Source organism: Salvia splendens, chromosome 13 (genome assembly GCF_004379255.2).
Source record: "Salvia splendens isolate huo1 chromosome 13, SspV2, whole genome shotgun sequence".
Classification (NCBI taxonomy): domain Eukaryota; kingdom Viridiplantae; phylum Streptophyta; class Magnoliopsida; order Lamiales; family Lamiaceae; genus Salvia; species Salvia splendens.
In genome coordinates, this window is record NC_056044.1 from 20,421,849 (window position 1) to 20,437,307 (window position 15,459).

Below are 15,459 nucleotides of genomic sequence, written 5' to 3' on the forward strand. Positions count from 1 at the left end.
ATCTCACCAACGTACTAGGACTCGAATAATGGAAGACAGAAACATCTCACGGATGAGGCACAAATTTCGAACTCTCTCTCTAGAGGGGGACGAATTTTTTTTTGTAGAAAAAGTGTTTTCTGTCTCCTATATTCTCCTATTTATATTAAGTCACAAATTGGGCCCAGTCAGAGATCTAAGGAAGAATTGAATCGGGCCTCACCCAATTAGCTTTTTACTAATTAAATTGAACCCACAATTTAATATAAGCTTATATTGGAATATTATAAGCAGCCACTACAGAAGTAATATTGCACTTCCTTTCCAAATCCGAAATTACAAGTATTCCGGGTTTCCTTTATTTACGTTCAATTCATTTCCCGCGCTTAAGGTAATAACATCTATTAATTAATTAATGTCTGCTATGGACTTAATTAATCAACATATTTAATCTCCAGGAGTGGACTTAGCAAGAAACTCTTATTTATTATTCATAAAGTAATCAAACTCCAACTATCTAGGTTCTGAATAATAAAACCTTGTTTCGAGCTCCTCTTGTGGATGTTATCAAACGAGACTCTCCTCGCGCACGATTCAACGTAATAGCAATCCTAGCACCGCTAGATAATGATCACCACTACCCAATATACCTGGATCGTTGGGTTACGAAAAACCCGCACCTTTGGTAAGTCAAAGTAGTAGATACTCAATATCGTATGCTCAATGCTAACTTACATTGATTAAGAAATTATTATTAAGACCTCGTCTTTCAGTAGATAGCATAAAGACTCGTCTTGCTGTTAGATCCATTCAGTGCTATACCACACCAACGTCATCTTATTTCAATAAGGCTTAGAAATAATCGGACTGACATTGCAACCCTTCACGATAGGTAGTCTAGGCCTATCTGGGTTGTGAAATTCTTCTTTTTCTTTGTTCAGAACTGACCGTGTTACCTTAAAGTGGACGACGCCCACAACCGGCCTGCTAGAACAAAGACTTAGACTTTGTTACGTTCTTATACATTTAAATATGTAATAAACAACCATTAAATGTAAAACATAACAACATTAAGACAAAAATAATCTGTTTTATTCATTGAAAAATAACAAGTAGAGTTTTACAGTATCCAATCACTTGAAAGGTGATTTCTAGTATACAAAACCCTAACAATCTCCCACTTATACTCAAAACAGCTTTCGAGTATACAAAAAAATAGTGCACACGTCTAAATTTCTCCTACTTATACTGAAAGCGAGTTGAGCTCTTGAATGAGTCGAACTCCCATCCCTTCAACGTGGCATTCGAACGGTTTCACCGCCAAAGCCTTTGTAAAAGGATCTGCCAGGTTGTTCTCTGACGCAATCTTGACCACTTGTACGTCTCCTCTCTGCACTATATCTCTAATGATATGATACTTCCGCTCTATGTGTTTGCTCGCTTTGTAAGCTCTTGGTTCTTTCGAGTTTGCCACAACACTAGAATTGTCACAATAAATGGTGATGCTCTTGGGCAGATTCGAAACCACACCTAAATCCATAAGGAAGTTCTTGAACCATACTGCCTCTTTTCCAGCCTCCGAAGTGACCACATACTCGGCTTCCATGGCCGAGTCCGCGATGCATTTCTGCTTCACACTCTTCCAAATTAAGGCTCCACCTCCTAAGGTGAACACATATCCTGAAGTAAATTTTCTCGAGTCCTGATCAGCTTGAAAGTCTGAGTCAGTATATCCCAAAGGACAAAGCTCGACTGTATTATAAACTAGAGCATAGTCCTTAGTCCGTTTAAGGTACTTGAGTATGTTCTTTACGGCAGTCCAATGTCCTTGGCCCGGATTCGACTGATATCTTGCCACCATGCCAACAACAAAGCAAATATCAGGTCTAGTACAAAGCATAGCATACATGAGACTTCCAACTGCCGAAGCATATGGAATTATTCTCATTTTCTGTATCTCAGATGGCGTTTTAGGGCACATCTCTTGAGATAAATGGATGTCATGTCTAAAAGGTAAGAAACCTTTCTTGGCATCCTGCATGCTAAAATGACTAGGTACTATGTCGATGTAAGGTTCTTGAGATATGCACAACATCTTCTTTTCTTGATTCTGAAGAACCTTGATCCCGAGGATGTGTCCCGCGTCTCCCATATCCTTCATCTCAAACTGGTTCGACAACCAAGTTCGTACTGATGACAACATCTTTTTATTGTTTCCAATTAGAAGAATGTCATCTACATATAAAACTAAGAACACCACATTCTCCTTATCAACTTTCTTATACACACAACTTTCACTTGGGCACTTTTCGAATCCAAACTTGCGAACAGTTTGATCGAAACATTGGTTCCACGATCTAGATGCTTGCTTGAGGCCATAAATGGCCTTCTTAAGCTTCCAAACCATGTGTTCTTTGCCCTTTATGGAATATCCTTCGGGTTGTTCCATGTAGATGGTCTTAATAACACAATTATCATTAAAAGAAATCGAATATCCATAAAAAACTAATTTAGAAACTGAAATTAAATTTCTTCTAAAAGAAGGTATCAACAAAACATTCTTCAAAATCAAAAATCTATCTCTATTAAAACGCAAATAAATGTCTCCCACTACAACGACCACCACTTTGGTAGCGTCGCCCAGCTGGACTTCGATCTCACGATCATGTAGCCGTCTTGTCATCTGCATTAAGTCACGTTCAAAACAAATGTGATCAGTAGCTCCTGTGTCAATAACCCAAGTGCAAGTAGATGTCGAAGCCAAACAAGACTTGACTACTAGAGCTTGGTGCATACCTGTAGCCTTGCCCCTTTTAGGACAGTCTGGCTTCCAATGCCCCTTCTCACCACACTTGAAACACTTCCCCGAGGGCTTCTTATTTGCCCTTCTCTTCTTCTTTCCCTTAGCCACTTTGCCCGATTCTGAGTTTGGTGCCTTCCTTTTTCCTATGCTAGGTTTGAAGCCAGAGGAACGAGGTGCCGAAGTCATCATGGCAGCCTTAGCCTGGACCATAAGGTCCTCTGCTGACTGAAGTTCAGTCAATAGTTCTTCCAAGGTGTAATTCCTTTTGTTCATCTCAAAGTTGAGCTTGAACTGCTGGAAGCTAGGGGGAAGACTTTGAAGGATGGTTGTTACCTGGGACTCGGGATCGATCGTCCCTCCCAACACCTCAATCTGGTTGAGGTGGCCCATCATCTCGAGGACATGGTCCCTCACAGACGAGCCTTCCTTCATTGTCTTCGACATGATACTCCGAAAGGCTTGAGACTTAGCTGTTCGATTCTGAGTACCAAAAAGATTCTTGAGACTCTGCATAATCTCGGCGGCAGTTTCCATGGCAGAATGTTGTTGCTTGAGTACTGATGACATAGATGTCAACATGTAGCACTTAGCCATCTCATTCGCCTTATGCCACCGTCTATGTGCATCTCTGAGTCCTACCGCAGCGTTAGCCGCTGGCACTGGAGGTCGCGGGGTTGTGAGCACAAAGTTGTACTCTTCAACTGTAAGAACGATGTCCAAATTTTATTTCCATTCTATGTAATTTTGGCCCTCGAGTTTGTTTTCTTTGAGAATTGCAGAAAGAGGATTGAACGACATATTGACGATTTGGTTTGCACTGCAAAATAGAATATTTACCATTTGTCATAAACTTATGTAAGAAATTTGATTAGATTAACCATAAAACTTTTCAAAATCTTACAACTGTAAAATTAAAATTTTATACCCTCCAGAGGAAGTCAATACGCATTAAAATCTTACAATTTTACTGGTCACAACACCGACGAATAGTCCAGAGACCACAGAGTGGCATGACCGCCTAATGTTGCCTAAGCAAGACCATCTCTTTAGCATTACAGAGTCTCATTTCTACAACACACTCTCATAACAATGTTCATGTGCTGCTAACAAGATCAAGCTATCTCATAAATCCTGTGTGAACTTCTGAATCTCGTAGTTTCTTAGGATTATTGTCCCCACAGAGCAGGTGGCGATAATATTGGAAACTACATTCTAGTTCATACTATTTATATTTGAGAAGTCCGCCCTCATGACCTTGCTATTTTCTTAGGATTATTGTCCCCACAGAGCAGGTGGTGATAATATTAGAAAAATGCTTCATAAATTGCAGACCAATTGATGGAGACCATATACAAACGTTGAGTTCGTAATTATAGCTTAGATATTTGGGTTATGGTTTTTCTTTAATTATCCTTAGCCTTAAGGCAGAGAAAGGCTTGATTAAATTCTGTTGGTATTTAATTTGCTGAATAATTAAACCTTTAGATTAATGTTGTTATCTTATTCATGTCTACTATAAGGTATATCTAAAATAAACAAATTATTTAATCCTTAATAAGACATGAAAAATAAATTCAAATTATTTCCTTGTTCAAGATTAGGAAGAGATATTTCATTATTTAATGTATTCATACATATTTATCCTTATCAGGATCTTACATATATAAATATTAAGAAACCATTAAATTATTCTTATCCATATCATCTAGGAATCAAAATAATATTATTTATTTCCATAGATATACAAAATAATAAAAATACTCCTTAAATCTAGATTAATAATAGGAAACTATTAAATTATTCTCATCCATATCATCTAGGAATCAAAATAATATTATTTATTTCCATAGATATAGATAATAATAAAAATATTCCTAAAATCTAGGCAAATCTTCCATGAAGATTTTATTTCCATTAAATAAAAATATTTTAATGATATCTTTTAATAAAATAATTAAATAATCATTAAAATAATCCTTCATCGTTATCTCATCGTACGAGGTTCGCACGAACGATGAACGACGAAAATCCGACGAGTTCTTCGTCGGACCACGACGCATGCAGCGTCTCGGCCACCAGCACGCAGGTGGCGCGCCAGCATCTCGGTCAGCGGCTCGTCGGGTGTCGCATCCGTCTCGGCCAGGAGTGCGCTCGGAGGCGCGATTCCTCTCGGCCAGCGGCGAGTGAAGGGGCTGGCAGCGGAAGCGTGCGTTCATAACAGATCACATGAATTTGATCTATTTAGAAGATTATTTAGACAAAATCTATTCGCGTAATTATCACATGTATCATGCTCATAACTTGAATTAAAACATGCTTTAGCACATAAAATTTCTAAAACATGCTTACTACGAAATTAGCCAATTTACCTTGTTGATTCAATCAAGAATCGATGATGGCTTGCTCCATCTCCACGTGAAGATCTTCAATACAAGACCTCGGATCTTCTGACTGGTGTCCCGGACTATACGCTGATATTTGTGTGGGCAAATCTCACCAACGTACTAGGACTCGAATAATGGAAGACAGAAACTGCTCACGGAGGAAGCACAATTTTCGAGGTCTCTCTTTAGAGGGGGGACGAAAATTTTGACAATAAGTGTTGTGTATTTTCTGTCTCCTTTATTCTCCTATTTATATTAAGTCACACATTGGGCCCAGTCAGAGATCTAAGGAAGAATTTGGAACAGGCCTCACCCAATTAGCTTTTTACTAATTAAATTGAACCCATAATTTAATATAAGCTTATATTGGAATATTATGAGCAGCCACTATAGAAGTAATATTGCACTGCCTTCCAAATCCGAAATTACAAGTATTCCAGGTTTCCTTTAATTGCATTTGATTTATTTCCCGCGCTTAAGATAGAAACATCCATTAATTAATTAATGTCTGCTATAGACTTAATTAATTAACATATTTCGAATTCCAAGAGTGGACTTAGCAAGAAACTCTTATTTATTATTCATAGAGTAATCAAACTCCAACTAGCTAGGTTCCGAATAATAAAACCTCGTTTCGAGCTCCTCTTGTGGATGTTATCAAACGAGACTCTCCTCGCGCACGTTTCAACATAATAGCAATCCTAGCACCTCTAGATAATGATCACCACTACCCAATATACCTGGATCGTTAGGTTACGAAAAACCCACACCTTTGGTAAGTCAAAGTAGTGGATCCTCAATATCGTATGCTCAATGCTAACGTACATTGATTAAGAAATTAATTTTCAAGACCTCGTCTTTCAGTAGATAGCATAAAGACTCGTCTTGCTGTTATATCCATTCAGTGCTACACCACACCAACGTCATCTTATTTCAATAAGGTTTAGAAATAATCGGACTGACATTGCAACCTTTCGCGATAGGTAGTCTAGGCCTATCTAGGTTGTGAAATTCTTATTTTTCTTTGTTTAGAACTGACCGTGTTACCTTAAATTGGACGACGCCCACAACCGGTCTACTAAAACAAAGACTTAGACTTTGTTACGTTTACTCATACATTTAAATATGCAATAAACAACCATTAAATGTAAAACACAACAACATTATGACAAAAATAATATGTTGCATTTATTGGAAAATAACCATTAGAGTTTTACAGTATGAAATCACACGAAAGGTGATTTCTAGTATACAAAACCCTAACAATCTCCCACTTATACTCAAAACAGCTTTCGAGTATACAAAATGGTAGTGCACACGTCTAAATTTCTCCCACTTATACTTAAAGCGAGTTGAGGTCTTGAATGAGTCGAACTCTCATTCCTTCAACGTGGCACTCGAACGGTTTTACCGCCAAAGCCTTTGTAAAAGGATCTGCCAGGTTGTTCTCTGACGCAATCTTGACCACTTTTATGTCTCCTCTCTGCACTATATCTCTAATGATATGATACTTCTGCTCTATGTGTTTGCTCGCTTTGTGAGCTCTTGGTTCTTTCGAGTTTGTCACAGCACCAGAATTGTCACAATAAATGGTGATGCTCTTGGGCAGATTCGAAACCACACCTAAATCCATAAGGAAGTTCTTGAACCATACAGCCTCTTTTGCAGCCTCCGAAGCGGCCACATACTCGGCTTCCATGGTCGAGTCCGCGATGCAATTCTGCTTCACACTCCTCCAAATTACGGCTCCACCTCCTAAGGTGAACACATATCCTGAAGTAGATTTTCTCGAGTGCTGATCAGTTTGAAAGTCTGAGTCAGTATATCCCAAAGGACAGAGCTCAGCTGCATTGTAAACTAGAGCATAGTCCTTAGTCTGTTTAAGGTACTTGAGTATGTTATTTACTGCAGTCCAATGTCCTTGGCCTGGATTCGACTGATATCTTTCCACCATGCCAACAGCAAAGCAAATATCTGGTCTAGTACAAAGCATAGCATACATGAGACTTCCAACTGCCGAAGCATATGGAATCCTTCTCATTGCTTGTATCTCAGACGGCGTTTTAGGGCACATCTCTTGAGATAAATGGATGCCATGTCTAAAAGGTAAGAAACTTTTCTTGGCTTCCTGCATGCTAAAACGACTAAGTATTGTTTCGATGTAAGATTCTTGAGATAAGCACAACATCTTCTTCTCTCGATTCCGAAGAACCTTGATCCGAGGATGTGTCCCGCGTCTCCCATATCCTTCATCTCGAACTGGTTTGATAACCATGTTCGAACTGATGACAACATCTTTTTATTGTTTTCAATTAGAAGAATGTCATCTACATATAAAACTAAGAACACCACATTCCCCTTATCAACTTTCTTATACATGCAGCTTTCACTTGGGCACTTTTCGAATCCAAACTTGCAACCAGTTTGATCGAAACATTGGTTCCATGATCTAGATGCTTGCTTGAGGCCATAAATGGCCTTCTTAAGCTTCCAACCATGTGTTCTTTGCCCTTTATGGCATATCCTTCGGGTTGTTCCATGTAGATGGTCTCCTCAAGATTGCCGTTTAGAAATGCAGTCTTAACGTCCATCTGCCATACATCCCAATCCATATAAGCTGCAATAGACAACAGTATCCGGATCGATTTGAGCATGGCCACTGGGGAGAAGGTCTCATCATAATCGATGCCTTCTTTTTGGGTATACCCCTTGGCCACTAGTCTTGCTTTGAAGACTTTTACTCGTCCATCGGGTCCACGTTTACGTTTATATATCCACTTGCTCCCAATGGCAGTACAACCTTCGGGTAGTACGGACAAATCGTAGACGTCTTTGTCTATCATAGATTGTAGTTCCGAATCAATTGCTTTTACCCATTCGCAATGATCGATATCTGCCTGCGCCTCCGCAAAGTTCCAGGGATCTAATACATTGTTGTCCGAGGAGTGATCCATAGATTCTCCCAAACCAATGTATCTGTCGGGCTCATGTGAGACCCTCCCACTGCGGCGCGGCACTATAATATTTTGAGTAGAAGTTGAAGTTTCGGGAATTGTTTGTACACTTGGTACTTGTTCTTGGTTAATGGAACTTGTGACAGAAGTCAGCTCATCAAGAGCCACTTCACTGCTGGGTTTATGATTCATTACATAGTCTTCCTCTAAGAATGTCGCATGAGTGCTCACAATGACTTTCTTATCTCGGAGACTAAAGAATTCATAACATTTCGTTCCTTTGGGGTATCCTATAAACAAACATACTTCCGTCCTAGATCCTAGCTTAGTTGGATCCTTTTCCAATACATGAGCCGGGCAACCCCAAACCTCGAGATGTGCTAGATTGGGCTTACGCCCAGTCCACAACTCATATGGAGTTTTAGGTACGGATTTTGATGGTAAATTGTCTAAAATGTGACTTGCGGAAAGCAAGGCATGTCCCCAAAACGAAATAGGCAGACGTGCATAACTCATCATCGATCGAACCATGTTTAATAAGGTCATGTTCCTTCTTTCAGCCACGCCGTTCTGCTGGGGCGTGCCCAGCGCAGTCAGTTGGGATTGAATTCCCACTTCCGATAAGTAGTCCAAAAATTCGGCACTGAGGTATTCGCCTCCACGATCAGATCGTAGGCATTTGATATTCTTCCCATGATACTTCTCCACAAGATTCTTAAAGTCTTTAAACTTGTCAAAAGACTCTGACTTGTGACGCATCAAGTAGACATATCCAATTTTTGAGAAGTCATCAATAAATGTGATGAAGTATCGAAAACCACCTCTTGCCTCAGTTGACATTGGTCCACATACATCGGAATGAACGAGCTCAAGTACTTCCTTGGACCTATTGCCCTTAGCCTTAAAAGGCCTCTTGGTCATCTTGCCTTCTAAGCATGACTCACACTTATGAAAAGGTTCCTCCTCTAGACCTTTGATAAGATCTTGTTGAACAAGAGAATGAATCCTCCTTTCATTGGCATGACCAAGTCTAAGGTGCCACAAGTATGTTTCGTTCATTGAACTTGAAGGTTCCTTTCGTTTCTTTGAAATTTTCGATGTTGTATTGAGTTCTGATTTGCGATTATTAAACTGTGTAGAAGTGATTGTGTACAGATTGTTTTCCATGATACCACGACAAATATAAGAACCATCTTTCTTAATAACGCAGTTGTCATTAAAAGAAATCGAATATCCATCATCAACCAATTTAGAAACTGAAATTAAATTTCTTCTAAAAGAAGGTATCAACAAAACATTCTTCAAAATAAAAAATCTATCACTACTAAAACGCAAATAAATGTCTCCCACTGCAACGGCCGCCTCTTTGGTAGCGTCGCCCAGCTGGACTTCGATTTCACGATCATGTAGCCGTCTTGTCACCTGCATTAAGTCAGGATCAAAACAAATATGATCAGTGGCTCTTGTGTCAATAACCCAAGTGCAAATTGATGTCGAAGTCAAACAAGACTCGACAACTAGAGCCTGGTGCATACATGTAGCCTTGCCCCGTTTAAGACTGTCTGGCTTCCAATGCCCCTTTTCTCCACACTTGAAACACTTCCCCGTGGCCTTCTTGTTAGCCCTCTTCTTCTTCTTTCCCTTAGCTATCTTGGCCGGTCCTGAGTTCAGTGCCTGCCTTTTTCCTTTGCTAGGCTTTAAGCCAGAGGAACGAGGCGCCGAAATCATCATGGCCGCCTTAGCCTGGACCATAAGGTCCTCTGCCGACTGAAGTTCAGTCAACAGCTCTGCCAAGGTGTAATTCCTTTTGTTCATCTTGAAGTTGAGCTTGAACTGTTGGAAGCTAGGGGGAAGACTTTGAAGGATGATAGTCACTTGGGACTCGGGATCGATCGCCCCTCCCAAGACCTCAATTTGGTTGAGGTGGCCCATCATCTCGAGGACGTGGTCCCTCACAGACGAGCCTTCCTTCATTGTCTTCGACATGATACTCCGAAAGGCTTGAGACTTAGCCGTTCGATTCTGAGTACCAAAAAGATTTTTGAGATTCTGCATAATCTCGGCGGCTGTTTCCATGGATGAATGCTGATGCTTGAGTACCGAAGACATAGAAGTCAACATGTAGCACTTAGTCATCTCATTCGCCTTATTCCACCGTCTGTGTGCATCTCTGACTCCTGCTGCAGCGTTAGCCGGCGGCACTGGAGGTCGCGGGGTGGTGAGCACAAAGATGTATTCATCTGCTGTGAGAACGATGTCCAAATTTTGTTTCCATTCTATGTAATTTTGGCCCTCGAGTTTATTTTCTTTGAGAATTGCGGAAAGAGGATTAAACGACATAATGACGATTTGATTTGCACTGCAAAACAGAGTATTTTACTATTGTCATAAACTTATGTAAGAAGTTTGATTAGATTAACCATAAAACTTTTCAAAATCTTACAACTGTAAAATTAAAATTTTGTACCCTCTAGAGGAAGTCAATACGCATTAAAATCTTACAATTTTATTGGTCACAACACCGACGAATAGTCCAGAGACCACAGAGTGGCATGGCCGCCTAATGTTGCCTAAGCAAGACCATCTTTTTAGCATTACAGAGTCTTGTTTCTACAACACACTCACATAACAATGCTTATGTGCTGCTAACAAGATCAAGCTATCTCATAAATTCTGTATGAACTTCTGAATCTCGTAGTTTCTTAGGATTATTGTCCCCACAGAGCAGGTGGCGATAATATTGGAAACTACATTCTAGTTCATACTATTTATATTTGAGAAGTCCGCCCTCATGAACTTGCTATTTTCTTAGGATTATTGTCCCCACAGAGCAGGTGGCGATAATATTAGAAAAAGACTTCATAAATTGCAGACTAATTGATGGAGACCATATACAAACGTTGAGTTCGTAATTATAGCTTAGATATTTTGGGTTATGGTTTTACTTTAATTATCCTTAGCCTTGAGGCAGTTTAAGGCTTCATTAAATTCTGTTGGTATTTAATCTACTGGATAATTAAATATTTTATTAATTGGTATCTTCCTTTAGGGAATAATTATTCTAGAATATAATTCTTATTCATGTCTACTATAAGATTTTACTAAAATAAATGAATTATTTAATTCTTAATAAGACATGAAAAATTAAATTCAAATTAATTCCATGTTCAAGATTAGGAAGAGATATTTCATTATTTAATGTATTCATACATATCTATCCTTTTTAGGATCTTAGATATATAAATATTAGGAAACTATTAAATTATTCTTATCCATATCATCTAGGAATCAAAATATTATTATTTATTTCCATAGATATAGAAAATAATAAAAATATTCCTTAAATCTAGATAAATATTAGGAAACTATTAAATTATTCTCATCTATATCATCTAGGAATAAAATAATATTATTTATTTCCATAGATATAGATAATAATAAAAATATTCCTAAAATCTAGGTAAATCTTCCAAAAAGATTTTATTTCCATTAAATAATAATATTTTAATGATATCTTTTAATAAAATAATAAAATAATCATTAAAATAATCTTTCATCGTTATCTCATCGTACGAGGTTCGCACGAACGATGAACGATGAAAATCCGACGAGTTCGTCGTCGAATCACGACGCACTGAGCGTCTCGGACACCAGCGCACAGGTGTCGCGCCAGCGTCTCGGCCTGTCGAGCCTTCGGGTGTCGTCGCGTCTCGGCCAGCTGCGAGCGCCCGTCTAGGTCGTGTCGACCGTCGGGTGCCGACGCTCCTCGACCGTCTCGGCACGTCGGGTGACGCGGTCCTCGGCCAGGAGCTTGCGCGGTGGCGCGGCTCCTCTCGGCCAGTGGCTCGTCGCCCGTCGCGGCCTGTCCTAGGCACGACGCTCCCACTGCCTCGGCACACGGTGCGCGATACCGCGCGTCCGTCTCGGCCAGGCGTCTCGACGGCTGGCGCGAGCTCTCGGCCAGCGGTGCGCGCGGTGGCACGGCCGATCTCGGCTAGCTCGGACCTTCCGCCTAGGGTTCGGCCTGGTGTCACGCGGTGTCTCGGTGGCTCTCGGACGAGCCACCACTCCGCGCCAATCACCGCCGCGTCGACCTTGACCCGGGTTCCGTCTGTGCGTGTGGTCTCGGCCGGCGGCGCGCACGAGTCCCCACTCGTCTGTGCATCGCCCCGTGATCACGGCTCCCGGCTCCCACTGTCTCGACATCCCTACCTCGATCGCACTTGGTGCGTTCGAGCAATTCAAGTTCTTTGATTCGATAGTTCTTGAGTTCATCATGCATAAAATTAAACAAAAACACCAAGAACATGCTTCGCAATCAAATAACACATGCATACATGAATTTCTTTAAATTTAAATCCAAATAATCAGAGCCAAAGACTGGCTCTGATACCACTTGAAGGGGCTGGCAACGGAAGCGTGCGTTCATAACGGATCACATGAATTTGATCTATTTAGCAGATTATTTACACAAAATATATTCGCGTAATTATCACATGTATCATGCTCATAACTTGAATTAAAACATGCTTTAGCACATAAAATTCCTAAAACATGCTTACTACGGAATTAGCCAATTTACATTGTTGATTCAATCAAGAATCGATGATGGCTTGCTCCGTCTCCACGTGAAGATCTTCAATACAAGACCTCGGATATTCTAATTGGTGTCCCGGACTATACGCTGATATTTGTGTAGGCAAATCTCACCAACGTACTAGGACTCGAATAATGGAAGACAGAAACTGCTCACGGAGGAAGCACAATTTTCGAGATCTTTCTTTAGAGGGGGGACAAAAATTTTGACAATAATTGTTGTGTATTTTCTGTCTCCTTTATTCTCCTATTTATATTTAGTCACACATTGGGCCCAGTCAGGGATCTAAGGAAGAATTTGGAACAGACCTCACCCAATTAGCTTTTTACTAATTAAATTGAACCCACAATTTAATATAAGCTTATATTGGAATATTACGAGCAGCCACTACAGAAGTAATATTGCACTGCCTTCCAAATCCGAAATTACAAGTATTCCGGGTTTCTTTTAATTGCATTTGATTTATTTCCCGCGCTTCAGATAGAAACATCCATTAATTAATTAATGTCTGCTATAGACTTAATTAATTAACATATTTCGAATTCCAAGAGTGGACTTAGCAAGAAACTCTTATTTATTATTCATAGAGTAATCAAACTCCAACTAGCTAGGTTCCGAATAATAAAACCTCGTTTCGAGCTCCTCTTGTGGATGTTATCAAACGAGACTCTCCTCACGCACGTTTCAACATAATAGCAATCCTAGCACCTCTAGATAATGATCACCACTACCCAATATACCTGGATCGTTGGGTTACGAAAAACCCGCACCTTTGGTAAGTCAAAGTAGTGGATCATCAATATCGTATGCTCAATGCTAACGTACATTGATTAATAAATTAATTTTCAAGACCTCGTCTTTCAGTAGATAGCATAAAGACTCGTCTTGCTGTTAGATCCATTCAGTGCTATACCACACCAACGTCATCTTATTTCAATAAGGTTTAGAAATAATCGGACAGACATTGCAACCTTTCGCGATAGGTAGTCTAGGCTTATCTAGGTTGTGAAATTCTTATTTTTCTTTGTTTAGAACTGACCGTGTTACCTTAAATTGGACGACGCCCACAATCGGTCTATTAAAACAAAGACTTAGACTTTGTTACGTTTGCTCATACATTTAAATATGCAATAAACAACCATTAAATGTAAAGCATAACAACATTATGACAAAAATAATCTGTTGCATTTATTGGAAAATAACCATTAGAGTTTTACAGTATGCAATCACACGAAAGGTGATTTCTAGTATACAAAACCCTAACAGTGAGCGCCCGTCTTGGCTCCGTGTTCTGTCGGGTGGCTCGAGCTCTCGGCCAGTAGTGCGCACGGTGGCGCGGCTGCTCTCGGCTAGCTCGGACCGCCCATCTCGGTCCATCTCACTCCAGCTCTTCCCACTGCCCCAACCAGAGACACGCCACAGGCGCGACGCTCTCGGCCAGGTGTTCCGTCGGGTGGCGCCGGACCTTCCGCCTAGGGTTCGGCCTGGTGCCTCGGGACCTCGGCACGTTCTCGGTCGAACTGTCGTGCCACTCCATCCGCCGTTTCGCTCTCGACGCGGGTTCCGCCTGGTTTGCGGTCTCGGCCGGCAACGTGCACGAGCCCATGCTCGTCTGCGCGTCACCTTATGACCGCGATCCCTCGGCTCCCACTCAATTGACATCCCTACCTCGATCGCACGTGGTACGTTCGAGCAATTCAAGTTCTTTGATTCGACAGTTCTTGAGTTCAACATGCATAAAAATTTAAACAAAAACACAAGAACATTCTTCGCAATCAAATTGGACATGCATACATGAATTTCGCGAAATTTAAATCCAAATAATCAGAGCCAAAGACTGGCTCTGATACCAATTGAAGGGGTTGGCAGCGGAAGCGTGCATAAATATCCGATCATATGAATTTGATATATTTAGCATATTATTTAGACAAATTCTATTCGCGCAATTATCACATGTATCATGCTCATAACTTGAATTAAAACATGCTTTGACATATAAAATCCCTAAAACATGCTTACTATGGAATTAGCCAATTTACCTCGTTGATTCAATCAAGAATTGATGATGGCTTGCTCCGTCTCCAAGTGAAGATCTTCAATACAAGACCTCAGATCTTTTGACTGGTGTCCCGGGCTGTACGCTGATATTTGTGTGGGCAAATCTCACCAACGTACTAGGACTCGAATAATGGAAGACAGCAACTGCTCACGGAGGAGGCACAAATTTCAAACTCTCTCTCTCTAGAGGGCGACGAATTTTTTTTTGTAGAAAAAGTGTTTTCTGTCTCCTATATTCTCCTATTTATATTAAGTCACAAATTGGGCCCAGTCAGGGATCTAAGGAAGAATTGGATCAGGCCTCACCCAATTAGCTTTTTATTAATTAAATTGAACCCACAATTTAATATAAGCTTATATTGGAATATTACGAGCAGCCACTACAGAAGTAATATTGCACTGCCTTCCAAATCCGAAATTACAAGTATTCCGGGTTTCCTTTAATTGCATTTGATTTATTTCCCGCGCTTCAGATAGAATCATCCATTAATTAATTAATGTCTGCTATAGACTTAATTAATTAACATATTTCGAATTCCAAGAGTGGACTTAGCAAGAAACTCTTATTTATTATTCATAGAGTAATCAAACTCCAACTAGCTAGGTTCCGAATAATAAAACCTCGTTTCGAGCTCCTCTTGTGGATGTTATCAAACGAGACTCTCCTCACGCACGTTTCAACAT